Below are 21,953 nucleotides of genomic sequence, written 5' to 3' on the forward strand. Positions count from 1 at the left end.
TTAAGTTCACTCAGCTGACAGTTAAGCTTATATACCGGTTTAAGAAATGAAACCTTACAAATATTATTGAATTCCTTTGCATATCTGGCCCCAATTATATCTCCCTGCCTTTCCAACAGTGGTAACTATTATCCTGAATTTATAGGTTGTAATTGCTATATAAATTCAAAACAGTGATTGTGATATGAACTTAATATTCATTACCATGTTTTATTATTGAAACAACTCTATGAGGTTGATTTTATCTACTGGTATTATCCTGAAAGGAAAAATAAGACCCTTGCATCATTTCATGGAAACAACAATCCTTAGGGTGACAGTTTTAATGAGGCAGCATCCTTCTATATACTGCTTGGCATACATAGCTACATGTAGCATGCTTTTACACAGAAATATATAATATCTGAACAAAATAGATATTGTCTATTATTTGGGTCTGTCTAGTTCATTACCATCCTTTATCTTAACTATTACATTGTCAAAGGCCTCCACCACCATATTTTGTATCATAACATCTTTTTGGTTTCATTTGTAGCACTGATCACATCTAGCAATTAGTTAATTTATTTGATTACTTGTCTACCTTATTAAAACAGAATCTCCATGCTGACAGAGACCATATCTCTCCTTTTTTTTCATTCTCAAATGATGTTTTTTGAGTGAATAAATGTGATCTTACCTCCTTAGTTTGAAGGCAAGGATCCTGAGGCCTGGAAAATGATCACACAGTCCAGGTTTTCTGACTCAGACAGGGACTATAGTTGTTATCAAAATACAATTGTCCATATGATGCCCAATTATAGCATTGATAAGTGCTATGAAGGAAAAGATAGGGTTTTGTATGAGACAATAATATAGGAGTATCTAACTAAAATTGGGGGGAGGGATTAAGGAAGGCATCTCTAAGGAGATGTGACTTTAGAAGTAATTTGAAGAGATGTACAGGAAGAAAAAAGTTCCACACTAAGGTATGAAGGCCCTAAAGTGGAAAAGCACTTGTGTTGGGGAACTGTCAGGCCAGTGTTGCTGGAGCAGAGTGTGATGGAAAGAGTAATGAATGATCAGAGATGAAGGCAGCAGTCAGATTAAGGCTTTGTACTTTACCTCAACTACAATGGAAAGTAATTGTAAAATTTTAAGAAGGAGAGAGGCAACATATGATTTATATTCTAAGAAGGCTCTATTGGCAGTGGTGCAAAGAATGGTTATGGGGGTGATGGCAAAAGTGGAAATAGAAGGCTGGGTAAGAAGCTATAACCATAGATTAGGCAGAGTAGATGAAGGCAGAGGAGCTTTCATTGGCAATGGAGCCAAGTAGACTGACTCAAAATACATTTGATCCTCCATGTCTACAGATCACGATTCAAAGGTTTTGCATCATTGGGTACAACCAACCACCAAATGGAAATATTTGGGAAAATTTGCACCTGTACTGAATGTGTACAGATAGTTTTTGGTTAATATTTTTTAAAGAATACAAATAGTTTCTGCTGGGTAGCGAGGGGTAAGGGGGGATAAGGGAGGGAGGGGGGGTAAGGGAGGGGGTGGGAAGAAGGGGGAAGAAATGACCCAAACATTGTATGCACATATGAATAAAATAAAAGTTAAAAAAAATAAAGAATACAATATAACCACTATTTATATACATTTACATTGTATTAGGTATTATCAGTAATCTAGAAATGATTTAAAGTATGTGGGAGAATATGCATAGATCATATGCAAATACAATGGCATTTTACATATGGGACTTGAGCATCCATCCATGTATTTTAGTGTATGTGGGTGGGTGTTGCCAGAACCAATACCCATGGATACTGAATGACAACTGTATACTTTAAATTTTTAATCAATTATAGATGTTTAATTAATTATAGAAGGTGATAGATTTGCTGTGTCAAGAAATGGGAATGACTAGAAGAGAAACTACTCTGGTTGGAATTGGAAAGAAAAAGAAAGAAACTCAGTTTAGACAGATTTTTGAGATATCTATGTGAGGAGTCTAAGTGAGAATGTTAAGCAAGTGTTCTGGAGATCACTGAGGAGTCTGGTTTCAAGTTTAGAAACTGGGAATTCGTTTTTTGGTGGACTGGGACAGGGTTTGAAGTCAGGGCCTCATGTTTGCTCGGCAGGTGTTCTACTACTTGAGCCACTTGACCAGCCTAGAAATTGGGAGTTCTTAGCACATATATAATAAAGATATGGGGATGAAAGATTGTGATAATTGTAATGCATATCATCATCTAGTGAATGTTTTCTATGTGCCAGGCACAGCTCCAGATGTTTTATATTTACCATATCGTTTAATCTTCACAGTAACCTAGTAAAATAGGTGCTGTTATTGTGTTTATCTGAAGAAGATGAGTTTATACACAGGCAAACTGACTTCTCCAACATGAATTTATCCAGGAAAAATGAGTTGAATGAGAAGGAAGTGTGGAAAAATTCCCTACATGTAAAATTTGAGTAATAATAACAAATTCCTATTTGGCATTCACTATACATATAGAAACTTATTACATCCTAGGAGCAACGTGCATGGAAATGATTATTATTAGCCTCTGTCTTTGTCCATTTGCATTGCTATTACAGATGGGTAACATATAAAGAAAAGAGGTTTATATAACTCATGATTCTGGTGGCTGGGAAGTCCAAATAGTGTAACACCAGTGTCTGACTGTTTCGCAACATGGTGGAGAAGCAGAAGGGGAATTAGCTAGCTACATGCAGAGGGGTCACCTGTGTGAACAAGGAAGCAAGAGGACAGGGGGGAAATCAGGCTTACTCTTTTAAAGCAACCTGCTCTCTTGGGAGCTAATGTACTCATGAGAGACTTGCCCCTGTCCTGTGAGACAGCATAGACCACCCATTTATGGGGCTGGAGCCTATTATTATTCAACTATCTTCTATTAGGCCTAGCCTCTTAAGGTTCCACCACCTCAACACTGCTACCCTGGGGACTAAGCTTGTAGCACATGAACCTTTGGAGGACAAACCATAGCAGCTTCATTTTAAAAAGTAACTTTTTATTAGTGTATACTAATTGTACAAAATAATGGGTTTCACTATGACATTTTCCAGAAAGGGAAATCAAAGTTAAGAAAGATTAAGTAGTTACCTAAAGTCACTCAACTAGTGGAGTGGCAGAGTTGAGGTTCTAATTCCAGAGGTTTGGCTTAGGCAGCACCATTCAGCAGAAGTTTGTGCGGTGATGGAAATGGTCTGTGTCTTGCTGTTCAATGTGTTGTTAGATGCAGGTTGTTGTTGAACAACAGAAATTCAGTTGGTGGGACTGAAGAGTTGAATTATTAATTTCAATCTTATGAAATAACTAACTTTCTTAATCTAACTTATTTTTTATTAATTTAAATAGCCTCAGTGTGATAGTGGCTGTCATGTTCAGCAGCATAACTCCAGAATCTGTGCTCTTAGCTGCTACATTCTAGAGGAACCTACTAAGGAGCTCAGAAGGAGTTGCTGGAGAGACATAAAACAGAAAATCAAGAATTCCAGGTTATGGGAGCTAAAAGAAAGTGAGTGTGTCAAAAAAGGTATAAAATTGTTTAGAGGCATTGAAAGTTACTAAATAAGGATAGAGAAGTGGCCATGGGAGTTGGCTAGACAAAGGTGACTTGGAAGAGTAGTTTTACCCATATAGATATTGGAGATATTGTTAGATAAAGAAAATGAAGGCATTGTGTGTACACTATTCTTTCAAAGAGTTTTGCTGTCCTGCTGGGGGTGGAAATTAGTGGTGAAGCACTTATTTGGCATGTGCAAGACCCTGGATTTGATACTCAGCACTGCACAAATAAATAAATTTATTTAAAATAAATAAATTTATTTTAAATTTATTAAAATAAATAAATTTATTTATTTTAAATAAATTTATTTAAAATAAATAAAAAATATCATTCTGCTGTGATAGAGAACAGAGAAAATGATCAGAATCTGGAGGATCAATGAAGAGAGTTGCAAAGAAGAGAGTTTTCTTTTGAGATGGCCAAATGCTTGAATGCTGATGGGAATAATCCTATAAGAGAGAGAGATGGATACAGAAAAGCAAGGTCCTTTAGCAAGTGAATGAACAATGAGGAGGAATTTTTCTTTTGCTACATTATTAAAAAATCCAAGAAAGAACCTTGAATAGAGAACCTCAACTGATTTTGTAATGTACATAGTTCAACTTTGCTGAGATTTTCAAAATCCTCTGAAATCTACAAACTATGAGAGAATTTCTTTTTTTAATCATCTCTCTTTTTTTAATTCATTTATTCACATGTGCATACGTTGTTTGGGCCATTTATCCCCCCTGCCCCCCACCCCCTCCTTCTCCCTCCCACTCCCTTGCTTCCAGGCAGAACCTGTTCTGCCCTGTTCTCCAATTTTGTTGAAGAGAAGACATAAGCAATAATAAGAAAGACATAGCATTTTTGCTAGTTTGAGATAAGGATAGCTATATAGAAAGATTCCTAGCATTGCTTCCATGCACATGTGTATTACAACCCGAATTGATTCATGGCCTACACACAAGAAATACTGAAGTAGACCCCATGTGAACTTAAAGAAGCTAAATACTCCTAATGGGATGAAGCTGTTTTCAAGCAAACTTACAAAACCACTGTGTTATCAATAGCATCTAATTTCTAAGGTAAGGCCTATGCTATCTATGAACAACATTTACAACATATTCTCATTAACATAATATAATTTACTCTTCAAAAACTCATGCCTAGCTGATGGTAACATGCAGTTCTTATAATGAGGAAACCTTGACACATGGAGAGGTAAAATGATTTATGTAAAGTCATGTAGCAAATTAAAGGCAGAACAGGGAATTGAGCCTATCTCCGAATTCATTGTCCTGTATGTGCCACAGAGTGACTATTCTTCAGTGGTGAGGGTATGTCTGAGTCATTTGAGAACTTATTTTCAGAAACAAATTCTGAAACCCAGTTTTCATCCTATCTACCCATCCCCACTTTTAGCCTTAGTCTCTCAATCTTTTAATATGATAAGAGGAAAAACTAAATAAGGCTACTGGATGGGCAGAATAGAATTGAAGAGGTTTCCAGTGGAATGGATATATATAGGAAATATTTTAAGTGCCTCTAATTTTACTTGCATTAATAAAAGCATCTAAATTGTCCAGCTAGACTTGATAATAAAAGACAGATATACACAACTTTTTGTGTTCCATATGCTCCAAGATCATATACAGTAAAAAGCCTTTGTCTTCTGGAATGTCTACTCCTTATTTCAGTCTTCCTTCTTGAGAAAACAATTGTTTGTGGTTGGGGGATGGGAGGATGCATGATTTGAGAAGGTTTGGGGAAGACACAACCCCAAAGACAAAAACATACAAGCTAGGTGTTATAGTGCACACCTCAGCTTGAAAGGCTGAGGCAGGAGGATTAGGAGTTTGAGGTCAGCCTGGGTTATATAGTGTCAAAAAATATACTGTCTCAAGAAAAAAAAAAAAACTAAGCAAAACAAAACAAAAACCCCATACAATTGCAAAAGGAATTCCAAACCTTCCCCATAAATTTGACCTCCTTCTACTGCCTTTCCTGTTTCTAAGATTTCTTCTTTGTCTCTCAGTCTGCCAGAATCCTGCAGTCCCAGTACTCCCCTGGTGCCTGCTCTAAAAATTACTAAACTCTTACTTACCAAGGTCTTCAGTTGAACAGTTTAGGAAATGGACTCCCTTTCTTGTTTTCTTCATTTAAAGAAGAAATTACCAACCAACTATTTAAAGCAGAAAATCAACAAACATTAACTGTAAGCTTGCACTGTAACCTACAATGAAAGGGACCTTGCATATCGATCAGTAGGCTCAGTTATAGGTACTGAGATCTAATAAGGGCAAGTGACTTTCTCAAGGCCCTACAACTAGTGATTTGAGATTAGCTTTCTGACTGACATACTATGTCGATGCTGCTTGATGACAATCCAATACCTGTTTGTTGAATGAATCGCCCATTAAGAATGAGAAAGTCAGGCAAAAGCTCCCAGCAATAGCCCTGTTAAATACGGTGTCTTTTCTACATCTTCATTTTATTAAGTGAATGAAAGATTTAAGCTGAGAAAGGTGCTTTGTTGGTTGTTAATTGTATTGTAGCCATCAAATGGAAATTTCATGGACTTGATCCCACACAAATGAATCTCTGAGAAGTGTAATGCTAGATTGATGCATTTAATGCCACCTTTTAGCCATCCTTCACTAGGCCTCTAATTGACATCAAAAGCAGTGGGAGCCAGGAAAAAGAGAAGAACCTATGGGAGGAGGGCTGAGTACAGATTGTTTATTGGTAAGAGTGGGCTTTAGCCTAACCAGACCCTCAGAGTTGTGACCTTGGATAAATTATTCAGCATTTGTGAACTTGTTGCTGTCTCATGGAGTTTTTGTGGGGATTAAATATGATCATGCATGAAAGATACTTAGTATAGTATTTGGCATATAGTAGCCAGTTAATAGTTACTATCTGATGTCATCCTTACCATTAAATTGATACCACTTTTTACTTGACATGGACCTTCTACTTTATTGTTCTTTTTTTTTCTCTTTAAACAATAATACAGAACCAGGCATGGTGGCAAACATCTGTAATCCCAGCTACACAGGGAAACAGAAACAGGAGTATTGAGGTTTGAGGCCAACCCAGGCAAAAGGTAGTGAAACCCTATCTCAAAAAACAAACCAGGTGTGGTGGCACATGCCCATGATCCCAGGTACTTGAGAGATGGAAATAGGCAAATGTGTGAGACCCTATCTGAAAAACAAACTTAAAGCAAAAGGACTACCTGTGTGGCTCAAGAAGTAGACCACTGGCCTAGCAAGCATGAGGCTCTGACTTTAATGCTCAGTCCTGCCAAAAGGAAAAAAAAACCTAATAATACATGTGTAATACACTAACATCAGAAAATCAAAAAGAAGGAAATAAAATTTCCCCCAAAACCCCACCATTCATTGTCACCAGTATTAACATTTTGGCCAATAATTGATTTAGATTTTTTTAGTTTTTAAATTTAAAAATATATCAGCTGATATGTGTTGAAAGCTGTTGAATAATGGGGGTGGGAAGGAAGGGGTAAGGGAGACTAATGGAAGGGTTTGAAACTGACCAAAGTAAAGTGTACTCACAGCAGGGATACATAGAGAAACCCCTTTGAACATTGACTTTGGAATTAATAATGAAACACAGAACTGTAAACTAGATACAATGTCAAGAGGGTATTTTGAGAAGGGGGAGTGTAAATGGAAGAGATGAAAGTGATGGAATATGGGTAGTTGGGTTCATGTACATATACAAAACAGAATGATGAAACCTCTTGCATGTGCTTTAAGTGGGAGTTGCCCAGGGGAGATGGAGGGGGCAATCTAATCAATGTATAATGAAAAGCTATTTGGAATTGTTATAATGAATTACCCCTGTACAATGAATGTTTCCTAATAAAAATGAAAAAAGAATATCAGCTGAAACCAATTTTAAAAAATGAAAATGTGCTTTAGTTTTCAGAAAAAAGACCAATTATAGCAAGGAGCCAGACTATATAGCATGAAGGATAAAACCACAGGTTAATGATGGAAAGAACTGTGTTCACATTTGAACTCTGCTACTTATTAGCTGTGAAAACCTAGTCATACTGCTTAATCTCTTGGTGTCTACCTTAATAAGTATTGGTAATAGTATTTCTCCTCATAGGATTATTAAGATGGTTAAGTGAAGTAATAGATACACCACAAAGCACCATTGGCTGCTTTAATGTAACTTGCTATTAGTAGGTAGCAAGCTCAATTCTCAAGGGCCTCTTTGGAGGGGATGCCCAAGGCTCAACTTCTGGAGGAGACAGAAAGAGGGACCTATTGAACCTGGCAAAGACCTGCCATAGAGGCAACCCAAAAGCCATGTGTGTGTTCACTGTGTTTCCTCTCTCTGAGGCTCATTTCCGTGGCTCTCCCAACATTTCCTTTCATTCTTGTCAGTTCAAAGCCTTTTACAGTGACTTGGGGTTTGGCCTTTGTGGATTCAGTTTCCAGGCATTTCCTGATACCTTTTCTTTCTGTCAGTTTCCTTCTTTACGGACAGTCTGTTTTCTTGTGCTCACCAAACAACAATAAGGCAACTAAAACATTCTCATATCCACAGAAGGGCAATAGAATGAGGTAAAGACAGGTCTGACCAGGCTATCAGGATAGCTGGGTTTTAATCTTCCTAATTTTGCTCAGGCATATCACTTTCAGACTCTGAGCCTTAGTTTTGCTGTTTTTCCAAGAGTATTGGACTAATGGATGAGTAACCAGAGGGTCCAAATACCTACTTAGCTTCCTATTATGACATGCCTATCATTTATAGTGAGGTTGTTGATCTAATTTCATATTTATCTATTTTGGTCTTCAAAGCAGTCGATCTGAACTATCCTTTTTTTTTAATTTGGAGTAATTTTTATTTATTTATTTATTCTTTAATTCAAATGTGCATACAATGTGAACTATTCTTAACATACACACACATAGAGGAAACCATGGGAGGAGATGTATCTGTTAATTTGTTTCACTGTGATGATCTCTTCACCATACATATATCAAAACATATTACGTACATTAAATATATACAATAAGATTCAACCAATCTATTTAAGAGAGTCATCTTAAAGGAGAGGAGACTTTAAGAGTCACTTTCCCAGTGGGAGAGATAAGGATTAACCAAGGAAATTTCCCCAAACAACTTTCATGGAGCATCAACAGATGGAAAATTCATGGCTCAGATGTTGCTTAAGATTTGTTAGTTACCTGCATAGTCTACACAGACAGGAGTCTCCATTCAGAGAAGAAGCCAGGATAAGCTGGAGAAGGCAGGAGGAAATCAGCGGTCAGGGAGCAACTTAATTCAACTGCATATCTCTATTGCCTAGCATACTCTTGGCACTCTGTAAATGTTGCATTGGACGTAATAAACAACCTGTAAAATGATGATTCTGTTACTGTCTTACTGGGTGGCCATAGGCAATTCATTTCAGTTCTTTAAACCCATTTCCCCAGGGCAAATGTGAGGATGATATTATCTACTTCAGAAATTGTTTTGCCATGAGATGAAAAAGTACACATAAAAATGCTTTAGGAAGATAACACCCTACATGTCAATAGGGTACAAGATTAGTAAAATAATCTGTTAGATTTTCTCACTGATCATCTTCTGTATTCAAAATCGTGAGATATTTGCAGTAATGAGACTCTATACATGGAACAGGATGCTATTTTCATTTTGACTAGGAAAAATAATGATGGGGCTTATAAACATTTCTCTTCTGAAATACGGAAGGATGTTCACCCCTGGATTAGCTGATTGGCTGGGATTTCCAGCCATTGACCCCAGAGAAAGACAAGGCTATTACAAAGGCCTCAAGGGCAGGTCCTGTACATAGCCTTATTTCCCCCAGTGTCTACAGAGGGACTAGGTGGCTCAATAATTGGAACAATGCAGGACTATGAACTGGTTGTCTATATATCAGACAACCACACGATGGCAGTAAAACCAGGCAAGTTTATTCTGTTCTTTGCTGTTCTCTTACTCTTTTTTTTTTTTTAATTTACTTTCTCTTACTCTTGCCTCATGTTAAAAAACTGTTCATTTCTTTCACTGTAGTTCTTTCTGTAAACCTCACTGTCGGTTTCCTTTTCCACCTTTACCTTTATTATGTGATAGTCTTTCCCTGTCTACTGTAGAAAGATACTGTAATTTAAGCCTTTCTTTAAAAGCAGAACCTACTTTTAGTTTTTATTTTTAAAAACCATTTTTATTAGCATATATTAATTGTACAGAGGGGTTCCATTGTGATATTTCTATATTTCCTTAGAGTGTACCTTGGTTAGGCAGAACCTACTTTTAAATGGGAATGCTAATACTGTAACACTCAAGTCACAGGGCAGTAAAGATGAAATGAAATTATATACCTTACACATTTAGTAGAGGGTCTGCACCAAAAACATCAACATAATTGATATTATTATAATTGTTCTGGTTATAGGTTAGACTAACTCAGAAATTTTATTACTAAAGAAAATAGGTTTAAAAAGAAGGGACAAGAAGGAAAACCAGGGCCCTCTGCAATCCTCTAACCTCCTGGTGAGGTTTTAGTTACAAGGGTGAAATGATCTGTTACATCTGTATCTTGTGTTGTATGATTTTTTCAAACCATTGTTACCAAGCCTCATCTAGGTGAATTGTGAGAAAAGCTGAGAAAGATAAAAGTGTGTCTCTCAAGTAAAAGCCCTTAGCACTATATCAAGCACTATGTAGATTCACAATAAATGTTGATTCCCTTCCATTTTTACTCTAAAATCTAGACTAGTATGGGCTAATGATATGGTCAATTCAGGTGGTTCTCAAGTAAGTTGTACATAAGAATCTTCTGTGCTCTTTCAACAGAGATATCAATCTTGTAGATCTGGACAGAAGTTTAGGAATTTTCACCTTAAAGTTTTCTTAAACATTTTTGGGAACTGCCAGGTCAGGTGACAGAATGTTTAGCCCAGAGAAAGAGGAACCAAGAAAAATGAATTATTCTAGCCTCTGTGCTAAGTACTTTATATGTGTTATCTTACTTGGCCCTCCTAACTGTTCTGTGAGGCAAATGGTATTACTTTAATTTAACCCATAGGGGAGCTCTAACTCAGAAAGGTTACGTGACTTGCCCCAGAGGTTCAGTTTGCAAGTCACAAGGCATGGTTTCGAGCAGAGTAAGTGTCATCCCACGTTCTTTTCTAGCATCATACTGACTTCCCAAGCTCACATGGGCCTAGGCCCAGTCTCTATACCTTCTGACTAATTGGGGACTTAGATGAAATGGTTCATTGGCCTGCTTAATTCCTTTCTGTAGACAAATATCCTTCCCTCTAGCTGGGACCTGATGAATGAATAAAACAAATGAAAGTGTATTAAATGAGATAATGGATGAGAAAAGTACCTTGTGAATTGTGATGTGTTATACTTATATTGGATGGTATTATTTGTGACATTTGGTATCACTCTGCATATCATTTAGCTTTTTCATTGGGTAACAGGGTGACTGACATAATTTAAAAGGAGGAATGATTTATTTTGACTCAGTTTCGGGATTTCAGTCCATAGTCCTTGCCTCATTGATTTATACCTGGTTAGGCAAAGGAGAACATCCTGACAGCAGGAATGTGTGAGGAGGGAGCTATTCACCTCATAATTGGCAGGAAGCAAAGGAAGAGACAGCAAGGGCCTCACACAAGACACAGTCTTGAAGGACATACTCCTAGTGATACATTTTCCTACAGCTAAGCCCTACCTCCTAAAGTTTCTAGTACCTCCCCAAATAAGGCCACCACCTAGGAAGCAAGCATTTAATGCATGAACCTGTGGGGATGCACTTCATATTTAAACCATAACGCTCAAGGACTAGACTCTGGATAAATTTCTATGGTGTGCATCTATTGGCTAATGGAACATAGAGAGAAATAGCTAATGCTCAAAGCTGCCATTGCTGGTGTGGAGCTAAGCACTCATTCTTGAGTACTGAGGTAGGTCAGATTGCTGGATCTGATCTTCTAGTCCTCTTCAGAATTTAAGGATTATGTCAAAATGAATGATAGCCACTCAACTAGCAGATTCTGGTTATTCCTGAATATGAAGTACTGAATAAAGCAGTGTAAAAATGCAAAGAATTCAAGGATACAATCCTCAAGGAGCTTGTAATTTATTTGAGGAAACACTTAATTGGCTATCTAACAAATACAACCATAATGATGCTAATCCAAATGTGTGGCATCATCCAAACAAAATACTCTCAGAATGCCAGGGCACACAAAGAATACTGTAGAATCTTATCTCCTTTTTCTTTTTTTTTTTTCATTTTTCTTTTATTATTCATATGTGCATACAAGGCTTGGTTCATTTCTCCCCCCTGCCCCCACCCCCTCCCTTATCACCCACTCCACCCCCTCCCTCTCCCCCCCTCAATACCCAGCAGAAACTATTTTGCCCTTATTTCTAATTTTGTTGTAGAGAGAGTATAAGCAATAATAGGAAGGAACAAGGGGTTTTGCTGGTTGAGATAAGGATAGCTATACAGGGCATTGACTCACATTGATTTCCTGTGCGTGGGTGTTACCTTCTAGGTTAATTCTTTTTGATCTAACTTTTTCTCTAGTACCTGTTCCCCTTTTCCTATTGGCCTCAGTTGCTTTAAGGTATCTGCTTTAGTTTCTTTGCGTTGAGGGCAACAAATGCTAGCTAGTTTTTTTAGGTGTCTTACCTATCCTCACCCCTCCCTTGTGTGCTCTCGCTTTTATCATGTGCTCATAGTCCAATGCCCTTGTTGTGTTTGCCCTTGATCTAATGTCCACATATGAGGGAGAACATACGATTTTTGGTTTTTCGAGCCAGGCTAACCTCACTCAGAATGATGTTCTCCAATTCCATCCATTTACCAGCGAATGACAGCATTTCGTTCTTCTTCATGGCTGCATAAAATTCCATTGTGTATAGATACCACATTTTCTTAATCCATTCGTCAGTGCTGGGGCATCTTGGCTGTTTCCATAACTTGGCTATTGTGAATAGTGCCGCAATAAACATGGATGTGCAGGTGCCTCTGGAGTAACAGTCTTTTGGGTATATCCCCAAGAGTGGTATTGCTGGATCAAACGGTAGATCGATGTCCAGCTTTTTAAGTAGCCTCCAAATTTTTTTCCAGAGTGGTTGTACTAGTCTACATTCCCACCAACAGTGTAAGAGGGTTCCTTTTTCCCCACATCCTCACCAACACCTGTTGTTGGTGGTGTTGCTGATGATGGCTATTCTAACAGGGGTGAGGTGGAATCTTAGCGTGGTTTTAATTTGCATTTCCTTTATTGCTAGAGATGGTGAGCATTTTTTCATGTGTTTTCTGGCCATTTGAATTTCTTCTTTTGAGAAAGTTCTGTTTAGTTCACTTGCCCATTTCTTTATTGGTTCATTAGTTTTGGGAGAATTTAGTTTTTCAGGTTCCCTGTATATTCTGGTTATCAGTCCTTTGTCTGATGTATAGTTGGCAAATATTTTCTCCCACTCTGTGGGTGTTCTCTTCAGTTTAGAGACCATTTCTTTTGATGAACAGAAGCTTTTTAGTTTTATGAGGTCCCATTTATTTATGCTATCTCTTAGTTGCTGTGCTGCTGGGGTTTCATTGAGAAAGTTCTTACCTATACCTACTAACTCCAGAGTATTTCCTACTCTTTCTTGTATCAACTTAAGAGTTTGGGGTCTGATATTAAGATCCTTGATCCATTTTGAGTTAATCTTGGTATAGGGTGATATACATGGATCTATTTTCAGTTTTTTGCAGACTTAATGCAGAAACTTTAAAGCAACAGAGGCCAATAGGAGAAGGGGACCAGGAGCTAGAGAACAGGTCAGTTCGAGAAGAACCAACTTAGAATGTAACACATTTGTACATGGAAGCAATGTGAGGAATCTCCCTGTATAGCTATCCTTATCTCAACTAGCAAAAACCCTTGGTCCTTCTTATTATTGTTTATAATCTCTCTTCAACAAAATTAGAGATAAGGGCAAAACTGATTCTGCCTGAAAGCAAGGGGGTGGCGGGGGAGAGGGAGAGGACAGGGAGAAAGGGAGGAGGGAGGGGGAAGGGGTGAGAAATGATCCAAACATTGTATGCACATATGAATAAACAAAAAAAATGAAATACAGGTTGGAAAAACACAAGGAGAGCTCAGAAATAAATGCTCAATAGTTGCAGGGGAAGTTTCAAAAGGACACAATTGGCTTGACAAAAGTGTGTATGAGAGAAAAACAAGACAAATCAGGGCATTTCTGTCATCATCGGGATTTGGATCTTTACTGCATGCTCCTCTGACTTCCTAGCAAGTGTCCTAGTATTTTTACTCTTCAGAGCGTTGGGTTGGACCAATGTGATGTTGGGAATCCACATGTTGTACTCCCTGGTAGATCTGACTGTGTCAGAGGCTCAGTGGCTATTAGCAATAACATGTTTACCTGAACAACTGTTGTTTTCAAAGGTTTTTTTCCCTCTCTTTCTCTGCCAAGGGAGTCTGGCAGACATCTGGAATATTCACTAGGTTCTGGGCCTCCAATCTGGGCTGCTAGTGACACTCACACCCAGCATGGAGTGTGAGAAGAGAGCTGTTCTCAGAGCTTTGGCTGTCTTTTTACTGGGGGCCGTGATGAGGGTGGTAGGGTGTTTGGCAATTGAATTCATTGGCGTTGCTTTATCTTTGAAGATTATTCATCTGTGTTTGCTGGAACCAAGTGGAGAAAGTTTTCTGCTCATTTAGCTTGGCTACATAGAGAATGTTTTTATATTGCTACCTATGGGGACCCTAAAGTCTAAAACTTAAAGCCATCTCTGAACAGATGGGTCCACCAACTTCTTTCAAGCCTGTGCTGCTCCTGCTGACAAAAAATTCAGGTCCTTTTGACCACTCAGAACATTGCAGGAACAAGCCAACCAAAATGCTGCTTTCTGCACACCTAATTAGCATAGAGATTAAGCAACACCCTGGAGAGGAAAGATAAAAACCTCAGGTCTTGTCATTTCTTAGGTACCCTCTCTTGGAACCCCCTCCCCAACTCTGGGGGTTCTACTCTCCCACTTTACACTTTTCTACCTCAATAAACTCTCCCACTTTACATTTAAAAAAATTCAGGTCCTTGTGGCAAAAAATAGTTAAATCAGCAGATAGCAATTCCAATCTCCTTCACTCCCACCATGCACACCAAACATCAGCTTGAGAGATGGATTGTAGCCTAGTGTCATGAACTTAGCTGGTGCCACAATGATGGAAAGAACAGTTGATTTTTCTGAGCTAAATCTGCTTAGGAATGGATCTGGTAAAGAACTCAATTCTCTCCATTCTTCAGTCCCTATGTACCACAGTCTTAGTGTTGTACTTTTCTATCTACCCCACTGGCCCTTCTTTAAGTCTGTCTCTGAATTCTAAATAATTTCTAGATGTCTCTTTGTAGCAAGGGTCTTGTCATCTGGTCCTGCATAGGTAACCTAGCTTGATGTGGGGAAGGTTGTGAAGGCTACACCAGGTAGTTCTCAAACAGATTTCTCTGTGTATCTGTTTTGTACCTTTGCACTGAGGGTGAGGATAAGGATGAGGATGATATTCAGGTAATCATTGTAGGTCCCTCCCACCCTTGGGGTTACTCCTTACATTATTTTGTCTATTTAAGGCCAGAATGGCATCTTTCAAACGTTCTGGTTATTGGAGTATATTAGATACAAAAACAGATGTGCATATTGTTTTCTTTGCATTCTATTTGAAACACCTTTCCACTTATCTGAATGCACGGATTCCTAGAATTTGGATCTCATCTTTGTAGAGAAATACAGCTTCCTTCTTATACTCCTGAACTATTTACATTCTCCAAATAGCTTTATCTTGTCTTGCGTCCCTCCAAAGCTTCAATCTCTGTTACACTTTTTATCCCTCTCCCATCCATCAGCTTCTCTCAACCACATCAATATCTAGGACTTCTTAATGCTGATATTTGTCACAAGCATGATTTTTCCTAGAGTAGCAGCTGTCAGAGCTTGACTCTTGGTAACACCTGTGTCAAATGAAACTTTCATATGTCTAAATGTTTCCTTATATCTCATCTAGCCCTAGTCATTTGGGGAGATGTTAGTTGCCATTATGTACCTGCTATACCCCTGCTTCCTTTTTTTTCTTTTATTCATATGTGCATACAATGTTTGGGTCATTTCTCCCCACTTCCCCCCGCCCCCTCCCTGCTTCCTTATCTCTTCCTGTAATCTTTAAGGGGCCTGAAATTCCCCATCAGGTGATTACCTGAAATAGTACCCAAGAAATTGAAAAAACAGACTTATCTCACTCTTTTTGTGTGCCTGTGCCTTTCAACATTGCTTCATTCTTTCTTCAAGAAGGACTCCTTTTTTGGGGGGGGCTTAGTTCTACAGCATTCTTGGCTTCAAAACTGGCCTCTCTTCAGATTCTGTCCTATTCTGATTCCTAACTCTGATTCCTGCACCAATGTTAGGTTCCACCATGAGTACTAGTTTGGCATTAACTTAGTAGCTCAGCAGAAACCATCGACAGCTAACCAGGCCCTATGCCCTTGAAAAGCATAGGGGTTGGACTCTGGAGAAGGTGGTCAGTTTAAGTGGCATCCAGTGACAATTTTTCTGTTAACAGTAGTGTTGTAATAATATAACTTAATGCTGAATCAAAAGGAAACAGATTCAATCTCCAAACCAATTTGATTTGCAACTTGGAATAAAAGCAACATGTCTTGATTTAAATGTCAGATCCACCGCTGAGTGATGATTTAATAACTTTTATGAGGGATGCTGTCACAGCAAATTCAGCACTGGAATAGAGTGACTCACAGTTAGGGTGTTAGAAAGGATATAGAAGCACACAAAAAGGAACAAGCTTATCTCAGGACTCATCTAGAAACTTTGAATAAAGCTAATTTGCAGTCAGAACCTCTACTCTCCAACTATCCTGCTGCCCAATCATTCTCTTCACAAACACTCATGCATGGGCAAGAGAAAGTCTCCAGGTGTAATGTCAGCTCATTGCAGCATTTTCTTTCTTGCATTATTATCGTTATTGTTATTTATTTGCATATAATTGTTGCACAAGGGAGATACATTGTAACATTTACATGTGTGCTTACAGTATATCTTAATTAGATTCACTCCATCCATTGTTCTTCCTCATAGCCCCTTCTTAGAACCATTTCAAAAAATGTTTTCATGTTCATTTTCATACATGAATACAAAATGCATCCACCATATTCAGCCTCCTTCATCCACTCTGTTGACTTTCCCTCTTCCCACTGGTACCCACCCCTAGACAACACCTGTTTTACCTGCCTGTCCTTTGTATTTTAAGTATGTATTGATTGTTTAAGGGCGGTTCACCTTGGTTTTTCAGACATGTATATATCATGCTTTAATCAGATGAACCCCATCTATTACTTTCTCTTTCTCTATAGCCCCATTTGCAGCATTTTCTGAGGACACAGGACCTTGAATAAGTGTTGGCGCATTCAATCCAAAGGCAGTAGTAAGCCCGGTTATTTCTCTTACTCTGTGCGGATTTGAACTCAGGGCCTCAGGCTTGCTAGGCAAGTGCTTGACCTCTTGAACCACATCCCAATGAGAACTCATCTTGTCCTAGTGCCTTCTGTTTAGGCAAGTGCTTAATTATTTCTTCCCACTTTAGGTGCAAGAGAGTTCAAATCTAGTGAAGTTAAATGATTTCTCCAAAATCTATGGTTTCCTGGCTCTTAAGAAATCAGTTTTCCCTCCTCAATACCTTGTGGAATCCCTCTCGGTGTCCTTCCCCAGCTTCCAGAGCTATAATACCAGAATGCTCACAGCTGATCATGCCTCAGTCCCAGTCTGTTTCCTGGGTCAAGAAGGAACCATGCATGATCATTCCTAACTGAGAACATTCCATTCTGTTGGGCTAATCCTTCCATTGTCAAGATTCATTTTGAAGGGAATTTAAAGTGTAAATCTGGTGTTTGCCTAGATGAGGGTTGCTCAACCTTGACAATATTGACATTTTTGGCTAAATCATTCTTTGTTTTAGGGAACTGTTTTATGTATTATTGGATGCATAGCAATGTCCTTGGCCTCTGGCTGTCATTCTCTATAACCTCCACTTACTTCCAATCTCTTACACAGAGTTTTCAAGTTAATCTTCTTAAACTATGCCTCTAACATAGTGGCTCTCAATGAGAAGCCACTATGTCTTTCTCAAAAACATTGGGCAGTTAATTTTGATTTTTAGTACTGGGGAAGGAGAAGGAATAAGTTACTGTGGACAACTAGTAGGTACAAGACCCAGGATAACCTCCTCTACACACATTCATTTCCCTCAACAAAGAAGTTTCCAGCCTGAAAGGTAAATAGAGCCAAGATTGAGAAAATTTTCTCTATCAAATAATTTGTTGGTGAAAAACAGTCCATTGTTTTCCATTGCTTGTGAGAGAGGTCACCTATTCAGGTTCCCTTCTGATGTAGATTTGGTTTATTATTTGCCAACTATTGATTTCTTTTCTGAAACAACTCTGAACTGTGTGCTGCTTCTGAGACACATCATCTGCTTTCTCACTCATGTCACTTTGCTCATACCAACAACTCCCTTTGCCCAAAATGCCCATTTCCTGCTATTAAAGTCAAGTTGAAACACTATTTCCTCTGTAAAGTCTTACCTGAACCCGAATTCTCCCAGCTGTGAAAGAGGTTTCCCTGAATGTTTCTATAGTATTTTATTAAAATGTCTCTTAAAGTACATATCATTTTCATAGTATAATGGAAAATTTTAATTGGAATGAGCTTTTGAAAATCTCTTTAGAAAAGCTTCTTCCTGAAGAAAAGGAAACTGAGTGTGAGAAACTGAGTGTGAGAAAGACTTTGTACTTCCCATAAAACTTAGGTTAGAGTAACTTGGTTCCTGGCTTCATTCTCCTGGCATGAAACTTTAAAATTTTGAGCTTTGAGCTTTAAATTAGGTCTGGCCTGCAAATTTCTACTCTGAAATTTATAAGCTGGCCAAGTCATTTGCTTTTCTGAAACTTATTTTTCTCTACTATAAATGAAGTAATAATTATGGTGGTTGTGAGAATCATTTTAGTTTGTGTATTCAAAATGTCTGGCACATAGTAGGCACTTGATAAATATTTGTCAGAATAGTATTAGAACCACTGCTGTTTTTCTGGTGCTAGGGATTGAACCTAGAGTCTTGCTCATGTTGTGTAAGTGCTCTACCACTCAGTTACACCTCTAGGCCCTCAATGGTGCTTCTAAGAATAGGATTTAGGGATTGATGATAAGTCCACAGTACTTCTTAAAAAAGTGACTAGAGGCAAAGATTAGTAGTTCATTGCCTCTGCTCCCTGATTTTTCATCTCGCATAGAATGACCCTTCTGCAGGACATAAGACAAGTGTCCATACTTTCTGTGGAGTAGCTGAGTACTAACAGTCATTTTCAAAGTGGAAAGATAGCTCTTAACATGTCCACTTTTGCTTTTTAGCCTTTTTGGAATGCCAATGATATAATTTCTTTGTTCCCTCAAAGGTAGCATTGTGGGGAGGTGATGAGATAAAATATATATTTCCTCTGTTTCTTTTTAGTTTCTTATATGGCAGCATGCTAGGATTTAGATACCATTCAGCAGCATCACAGGAGTGTCTGTGAGAGGAAATTCAGAATGCCTTTGGGGTGGCAGTGGGAGCACTTTGGTGCTGGCTTTAAGCCCATTGGTAGCTGGAACTTCAGCAAGGTTTAGGGAGGCCTTTCTTAGCCAGCTCTTTACTTGAGAACTTCTCTGTCAGCTTAGGGCTTTGGGGTAATAGCATGCTATGCATTTATTCCTTTCATTTAGACAAACAAGTCTTTCCCTGGTCTCAGAGTACATGTACTTAATAGAAATATCCCTGCTACTCTAATGAGGAGATGACTTGACAGGAAAGTGAAGAAACAGAATAAGAGTTCTGATGCCCTGTCTAGACTAGATTGGGAATATGCTAAGGAAGAGGAAGTTGCTTGACAGTAGGCTTGCCTCAGAGGTGGCTCCTGCCTACTCTGTAATGGGAACAGATTTTGGTTGAGGGGCCAGAGGAGAAGCTCAGAGGAGTCTGCTACAAATTGATTTAGGAGTCTCTTCTTTAAAGTTTACAAGTCAATAGTGTATTAGAGGAAAATGTTTTTTAGGGAAATGAGAAGGCCAGTAGGGGGCAGAGCACCAGATTAGGAGTAAAGAGATTTGCTCTGAATCCTTGCTTCTACCTCTCTGCTTTTGAGAGAGTTCCTAAGGCCTCATATTCTAGTCTGTAAAGTGGGTGCAACAAAGTATGCAGTCTTCCTCCCAATGATGGCAAAGCTTGAAGGTTTTCCAATCTCCAGTTTTCACTGTGAATCCCAAGGAATTCTTCAGTCTACCCTTCCCAGACTCCACTTCTGTTTTCCATGTTGAAACTACTTGGGAGATAGTTTGATTCCTTTGTCTAAGGAGGTTACTCTTTCAAATCTTCCCTCTTTCTCAGGTTTTCATTGTTTTTTCAGTCTACTGACTGGCTCTCACTATGATTTTGGGTGGGGCCACAGGAATTTAGGAAAGTTACATAATTGCACAAGTCTATTAGTAAAGTTCTACCTCTTTGGAAGGACAAATATTTAACACTAGTCATACGAGGGGAGAAGGGACTGGATAGTCAAGTGCAGTAGGAATGATACATGGTACTGTAAGAACCTCTGATGAGGAATTTGACTTAGGAAGGTCAGGGGAAGATTCACAGAGGAAGTAGTGAATTGAGCTCTTAAACTAAGGAAAGAGTGGTGGGAAATATATGTATATACATGAACATGCAGGAAGTAGTTTAGGTAGAAGGAAAAGAACGTGCATCAGCCTTATGGTGGAAAGGGTCATGGCACATCCTAGGAACAAATAGAATATGACTTTAGCTGATTTTCAACTTCAATCAAAAACTGAAACCAGAGTTTTAGGTGTCAAAGGTTGAAAATACAAGAATACCTAGCCCCAAAGTACTATTAGGCTAGATCACACCTATTAAAATTGTACCCATTATGGACAGAGCAAGTGAAGCATTATCAAGAAAAAAAAAACCTAAATATACCCATACTATAGAGCCAACAAACTGGAACAGGGAACTGGCAGATGAAAAATATGTGAAATGCAGATCTTCCTCCCAATGTCTTACCCAAACAGATATAGCTGCATGTGAGGTATACAGATGAATTCCTAGATAACTTCTTGGTTGAGGTGACATGAGCCCATTGGAGTGGAGACATTTAGCAGGTGCCAAGTCCTAAATACTATTCTGAAGAATATATGAATAGGTGAATAAGAGAAGAGAAGGTGTTTAGCGTGGGAGAGACAACATTATGGTGACTTGGTTGTTTGAAAGACTATTTCCAGGATGGAAAATTTGTGATAAATTAGATTGACATAAATGGAAGATCAGACTAATTTGGGGCCACCTTAGATTCTTTCTATGACAAATCAGCTAGTCAGTTAAAATGAGGAAAATCAAGGTTCACTGAGTACCATGTGAATAGAAGTAATTGGTTGTTTGATTGAATTTAGTCTTTAAAAATAAATAAATACAAGTCTTGGCATCCTCAACTTGATACAGTGAGGATTAAATTTCTGTGAGGTAGGTCAGTGTTACTGCTTACTTTTTTTTTCTCAGGACCTCTTTGCAATTTTATATAATTAAGCACCTACCACAGTTTCTGGAGTCTTGTTTTCTTAAGCACTTTATTTTAGCTGTTAATTATTCTGATACCTCAGAAAATAATATCTCTTCTTTCTCTGTACATTAACATTGTCTGAAAGAGTCCTAAAATCCCACCAATCCTCCAAAAAAAGGAATCTACCTTGAATAGAATGGCAGGTGATGGGGTAGATGTGTTTGTGCATGTGACCTTTCCCATTACCCTTCAAACAAAAACATTCCCCCTAGAAGCTTGGCTTTGGTTTCAATGTATTCTTCCCACGTCTATTTGAAGGTTAGGTAGGAACTGTAGCAAGGGGGAAGGGATTTGATTTTGCCTGCTACCTGTCTTTTTTTCTGCCATATCTCTTGATGATGCAGGACATGGCTCTTTAAAAGCAGCCTGTGTGGTAGCACATCACTATGGTCGAAAGTTTGAATCATGCAGGGTTCACATACTGATGCTTTCACCTGGCTGTGTGATTTTTTTTCAATAACTTAACCTGTGCTTCGGTTGCCTCATCTTTTCTGAGACAGGAATAACTCGAATACTTATCCTGTGCACTTACTGTGATGATCAATGAGGTATATGCATAAAATGTTTAGCAGAATGTTTGATACTTGATCAACTTGTTCTTTCATCATTGCCATTAGCATTGCTACACCATCATCACCC

General features: G+C 38.4%; 1 protein-coding gene across 4 annotated transcripts in view; it reads left to right on the forward strand.

Moving 5' to 3' along the window:
* The window catches only part of Lhfpl1 (LHFPL tetraspan subfamily member 1), a 61,305-nt gene that overhangs the window by 28,578 nt on the left and 10,774 nt on the right, over window positions 1-21,953 (forward strand). The gene's annotated exons all lie outside the window — the stretch shown is intronic.

Source organism: Castor canadensis, chromosome X (assembly GCF_047511655.1).
Source record: "Castor canadensis chromosome X, mCasCan1.hap1v2, whole genome shotgun sequence".
In the NCBI taxonomy this organism is placed as follows: domain Eukaryota; kingdom Metazoa; phylum Chordata; class Mammalia; order Rodentia; family Castoridae; genus Castor; species Castor canadensis.